This window comes from Rhea americana, unplaced genomic scaffold (genome assembly GCF_003343005.1).
Source record: "Rhea americana isolate MKP2758 unplaced genomic scaffold, rheAme1 scaffold_7, whole genome shotgun sequence".
Taxonomy (NCBI): domain Eukaryota; kingdom Metazoa; phylum Chordata; class Aves; order Rheiformes; family Rheidae; genus Rhea; species Rhea americana.
Window position 1 is genome coordinate 4145883 of NW_028186867.1, and position 6000 is coordinate 4151882.

At 38.0% G+C, this 6000-nt stretch overlaps 1 protein-coding gene across 1 annotated transcript in view; it reads left to right on the top strand.

Annotated features, from left to right (window-relative positions):
• Nucleotides 1-6000, top strand: part of NLGN4X (neuroligin 4 X-linked) — a 155533-nt gene that overhangs the window by 137450 nt on the left and 12083 nt on the right. The window lies entirely within an intron of this gene.

A 6000-nucleotide genomic window follows, 5' to 3' on the forward strand; every position in this document is an offset into this window, starting at 1 on the left:
AAGAGGAGAAAGAAGTGAGCATACGTTAGCTAACAGTTAAAAAGAGAAAGTAAAAAAATAAATGTTTTAAAATAATGCAATGTAGTAGAAGTGTTATCAATAGTTGCCTTCGCTTAGAGCAGTAACTTTTATCACATATAACTTTGTTATTGGAGGCTGCTGTTTCATTTACAGCTGGTGTTGATACTGGAATTCAAGTGTCATTGCTGACTGATGTGGAAGGATGAGTAAGGAAGCAGTCAAAAAATCTGAACACAGAAGTGTAGCTCAGTTTCCAGTGTCCTGCTAGCATTGCTTTTTGAGCAAACAAACAGAATAGAAAAGAAAAATAAAGGGCACAAAGCAATGGAGGAACACTCACAGCTGAAATTTAGGCTTTCAGCCAGCTATCAAATTGATTTGATATGGATTAGGCCCAGGGGCCAAAATACAAAGATAAARAATAGTTTTTTTTCCTGCAGTGATATAATACTGGCTAATACTGTGTGGGAACTGGCAAAGGAAAGTTGTCATAGTGTTTTATTATTGGAATGATTTAAAAAGAATAAGAAATCAGCACATAGGGATAAAATGAATGCAAATTGCTGCAGGAAAGCAGTTATCTTGGTGATGGCATTTATCTCTTAGGCTGAAGCTATAGTTCTCAGGACCTAATCTACAGTATTTAATTTCATGGTGGCTTTTTTTTCTTTATTTTTCTAAAGTATATGCATTTTAATTATTTTTCTGTTCTTTTAAAAGTGATTTTTTTATTCATGCAAAAGGCTTGCTTAGTAATTCTTGAAAGATAAAACATTTCCTTTTCTGTAGAACTACTTTAGAGCAAGTAGGAGCAATGAAAAGTGTCCTCAAATGGAAGTAAATTTCTCTTCATTTCTCTGCTGATTAAGTCTAGGATAGCTGCAGTGAAGTCAAGGGAGTCATTCGGTATTTTCTTCTCAATAACAGGCAGAACAGAATCTTCCTTATTTCCATTCTTTCTGTCATGATCAACAGGAGCCACTAGTACTAGAGGTGACGTTATTCTCCAGTTAGAGGCTGATTTCATCTTATGTTGCCTAAACAATAGGCAACAGGTCTAAGCTGTTCTTTTGTCTGTTGGTAAGTTTGTCTATTTTCCACAGAGAAAGAAAATTACTTTGTGATGAGAATTTGACTCTTCCAAAGATAGATGTTTGAAAATCTGAAACTGCTTTTAGAGGGTTTTCACTTTTTTTGTCTCCCTGTATTAGCAGTCAGGTTAGTACAAATAATATTAGAGACAGAACTTTTAGATGGCTAAAGTTCACTGAGATCCAATCATCCTTTCATATCTCCTCTGATCTGGAGCTCTACATGACACAAAGACATAATAATTATTGCTTCTTGACATGGTCATATGGTTTCTGCCAAATTATATATTTTTTCCAACTTTTAGTTGGGAATACTATTTGCTAAGTATTAGGATAGAGTACTTTCCAGTATCTTATAAAGTGAAATGCTTTATAGTTAAGCAGTCTCATGAACTATCCATGTATCTGAGCAAGGTCCACAGCTGAAGTGGGACTGTACCAGAGCCTGCTCCTTACACATTGAGATTCTGCAGCTGGAAGATTATCATTTTGATCTGGAGTATGTGCCAGTGTTTTAGTTCAGATCAGAACTGCATCTTCATAGGAAACTTGCAGACTGTCCCTACCTCTTGTATGTTGTTTCATATCGCAGAGTGGTCCTGCAAGGTACAAGCTGGATTCCATGCAGACRAACCTCCACTGAATGACAAACTCACCCTAATGCTTCACCTGCCAGTGATCAGTCCATGGGACCAGACAACAGCTAGTCCAAAGTAAAAACCAAAATGAGCAAATAAAGAAACCCGGACAACAACTTTTCTGTTCTGCAGACCCACATTTACAGGTTTGCCATGCCTGCTAACACAAACATAGCCCTCATAGGAGACAAGGCAAGCGATRGGCGGCAACAAAACTGCCTGGTGGACTGTGGGGATTTTGGATTGGCACTGGCTGTGTCTCACTGCAGTTTCACTCCTGTTTTACCGCATAAATTTTCAGTAGTTCTTGTTGTACAGGGGAAATATCACTGCTTGTTTTGTTTTTAGTGTCTCAGTAAGATTCCAGTGGCATAGTGGGAAAAATCAACTATAGGAATAGAGCTAGAGATTTCCTCTTGTGTAAGTGGGATCCAAAGGAGCTGTTTGCATAGCTTTGTGTCTTCACTGCATTATTGAAACAGTACAAATAACAGCTTGTGACTTACAAGTCTATTCATTTTAAAGGCTGTGGAAAAGGAAAATTCCCAGTAATTTCCACTTACAATCTTCACTTTTCACTGTAACTAATTTAGTTGGTTAAAACTAAAGCTTTCATCTTGGATGCTTCCATTATTAGAGCCAGAGACAAATCAAAATGTTTTTTTACTTCAAAAAGCTCATTTTGAAGAAGCATTACTTTTTTATATATGAATGTAGAAAAAAAAAAGACAATGTTAATTGTAAGTCATATGGCAAAACAAATCAAGAACTCTTTAGGCTTCCTTTTATTATCATAAAATGATGGTGTTTTTCTGTTTGTTTTAATAAACTAAAGCCATAGGAAAAATGCTAAATTCCTGTGATTTAGATCAAATCAGGATAAAAGCAGTTTATTGATTTATTAATGGCACATAATTCACTGGCAATCCGTGAGCTATACTTTTAGGAGATATATCAGGGGTACAACAGCATCAGGCACTTAGAAAGGTTAGTAAACAGTTACAAATGCACATATTCCTGCACATGCACGCAAACACACTTGCACGGTCGGGTGCCCTCCAGCTCCGCAGGTCATCAGCGCCCGCAGGAGCACAGGTTCCTCTGATCTCCCTGTGGGAGACGCGGCTGCCACAGCAGCATGTGAGCCACCACTACCCCGTGGACCCTCACGCGGGAGAACACCCCATGAGGCCCCTGCACACCCCCTGCGTGTGTGTGCACAGACCGTCCTGCATGGACAGCYCCCAGYTGGGTGCAGACACCCCAYGGGGGAAAGCTCTGCCTGGACTGCACAGAGGTCACGAGGCCAGGGGTGACTTCTCGCAGTGTCCAGCCCCGTTTGGGAGCTGCCCTGTTCCCACTTCCTTCTCCTCACGGCTACAAAGTGTTGTGCTTCTTTCACACATCCTTTCCAGTGGATTTTTCTCTGCTTGCAGATAGCTTCTTTGCAGTCTCTCCTGTTCAGTCCAGCTGATGGGCATCTTCCCCGTCAGCATTACCAGTCTGGAGCAGGTGCCYTTCCAGGCCCTTCTGGTTGTTCCATGCACCCACAGAGAGGCTTCACTCACACTCCTGTTTGTCTGCTGTTGTTATCSAGGGTATTTTGCAATGGGGGCCATGTGGACACCTCTACAATTCAATATTTAAAGGAGGAAGCTTTGTAAAGTCAAGAAGTGAATATCACAGTTAATGCCTTTCCATGTCATTAAGTGGAGGAAACTCTTTGTTTTCCACATTCAAGTTGTAATTCCTTCCTTTTTTGTATTAGGATAGTGAGAAGAACTTCTGGATTCTAGCAAAACCGTGGCAGAGGGATTTTGAGTTCATAGWTTGAATACCCAATCATGACATAAAACAAAATTGAAAATATTTTTACTAGATTTAAAAATATATACCTAATGGTCACAAAAGATAAATCCCCGATTCAAAACAAAGCTGCATTCATTTTTGTTCAGTATTTTGAAGTAACACATGAACATCCTGGTATGAAATCTTCATAGTGGCCGCACAAAGAAAACCTCTCGTTAGTGTTCTGTATTTCTGGACAAATAGTTACTCCTTGCCTGAATTTCTTGAGAAGGCTCTGAAGAAATATTTTGATTCAATATTCAGAGCATGAATGCATATATATCCTCATCAAGAAAAGAAAGATTTATGAATTCATTTTGTGTCATGTGGGGTTGACACTTCGCTTTGATGACTGGTTTTTAAATTAGGAAGATTTGCTTTTGCAATTAATGAGAATCAGCAGAGAAGTGTGGAAACAAAAATTCTTCGTTTGTCTAACATCAGATATTCATTGATTGCAGTTTCACTCAGTCACCTTTTAGTACATTTGGAAAGAATTCAAAATCACAAAGATCAACCAGCTTTAGCCTGATGCTGCTAGAAGAGCTAGAACGTGTTTAGGCTCTGAATATTAATTACCATGCTGCTTTAAAGGTTACAACAGTCACTTTCTCCAAGGGAGGTCATAGTTCTGATTGAATAAAGGCTTAATTATAGAATATTATAGAACATTGCAGTGAATTGCAGCAACAAACCCAGCAAGTGGGTTATTCTTTCTTTGACAGTCCTAAAAATATAATAAAAGCATGTGAAAAGGAGAAAAACACATCTGTGAAAAAAGGGGGAGGGGAGCAGTTATGGATTAATAGTTTGTTTGTTTTTTATACACTTGTATGGAAGGGAAATAAGATGTTACTGCTCTTCTAACTGTGGTGGTTGCTATTATTAGAGATTTTCTTTATGAGAAAGCTACATCAAATACTAAGTAATAAGACTATGATTCATATTGCTCCAAATCAAAGCATCTTTTTTTGATAAATACAGGGGCTCATGAAACACTCACTGACGTTAAATATCTATTAATAATAGCTAATTAAATATGAAAAAGATTTTTTCTGGGTGCAAGGTGATACATTTCATTTAACCGTGGCCAAATTTGCATTTAGAAATTTACGCCACCATAATGTAGACTATATAGCATTCCAGTTTTGGAATTTGTTCTTTYTGTTATATTATTTGAGACTGGATTTTGCATCTCATAGTAGGAGTTTGACCATAGAAAACAATATACAAATCCAGATGTGATGAAGTTTGACAACTGTCATTTCTTCTGCTTCTTTCCTCTTGCTCTTTCTCCTCTTACCACTTCCTCTGTTTTCATTCATTTATCGGCTTTAACCTTGTGAATTTTCATTCTGCCTGTCACTAAAAAAATAATCACAGTTAGCACAAAAAAGAGAGTTGTTCTCCTGTGCCAAAGCAGTTCAAATGTACTGCAAGGCCTTTTTCCTCTAGAGACCTCTGGTTTATCTTACAGCTCTTCCTAGGAGCACAAAGGCGTTTTCRCGGGGTGCTGAGGTGCCTTACAGGATTACAGACAATGAATCTCCCTTTCATTTCAAACCCTTTCAGGGTTTCCAGGACTGCAGATCTCCTGAGTCCTGGGGCCCTCTTCTGGCAAAYGTATCTGAAGTTATAATTGACTTGGAAACACCACTGAGAGATTCCTTGCTTTGTCTTGATAAGCAGCGGTCAGTGGTACCTAGATCAGTAGCATCCATCTGCTGCTGTAAGGTATTTCTAATAGACTTCTTTTTTCCAGTTGTTTGAYGGGAAAAGGTCTGTGGGAGTTAAAAAGAGGAGTGTAAGTACATGACTGTGTGGTAATTTGGACGTAGCACAAGGTCTGGATTGCGAATGATAGGTAGAGTGGATAAATATAATGTTTCAGGTTAGTAGGTTTCAGAAAAACAAAATTAATCTCAGTCCTAGTCTGTCGGTCATTTTGTTCTAAGTTGCAAGACAAGCAGCAAGTGTGTCTTGCTTTGTTTCTAAAATCTGATAACCACAGTGCAAGAACAAAAAAAATTGCAGCAAAGCTTTCCTGCAGTTTTCAAGGAAAGAAACAAAGCCTGATTTGTTCAGATAAAATCTCCATACCAAAGGCTGAAATACTGAGGATTTACCTGCTATCTTCCTAATAAATATCATTTGTGAAATTGGAGTGTATTTTTTTCCTAGGCTTTTGTTGTTCCTTTTATTTTTTTCTTCATCTTTCTTTCTATTTCTGAATGTATCACAAGTACAATAGCTTTTATAGCTATAGCTTATAGTATAAACTATACATAGTTTAGAATAGTTTTAGTCCATGGAAAGAGACATTTAAATGAATATGTTAGGGAACATTGTCCTTATTGAAAGAATTCCCATTTCTTCCTGAATGTTGTCTTTGCACAAAAAAA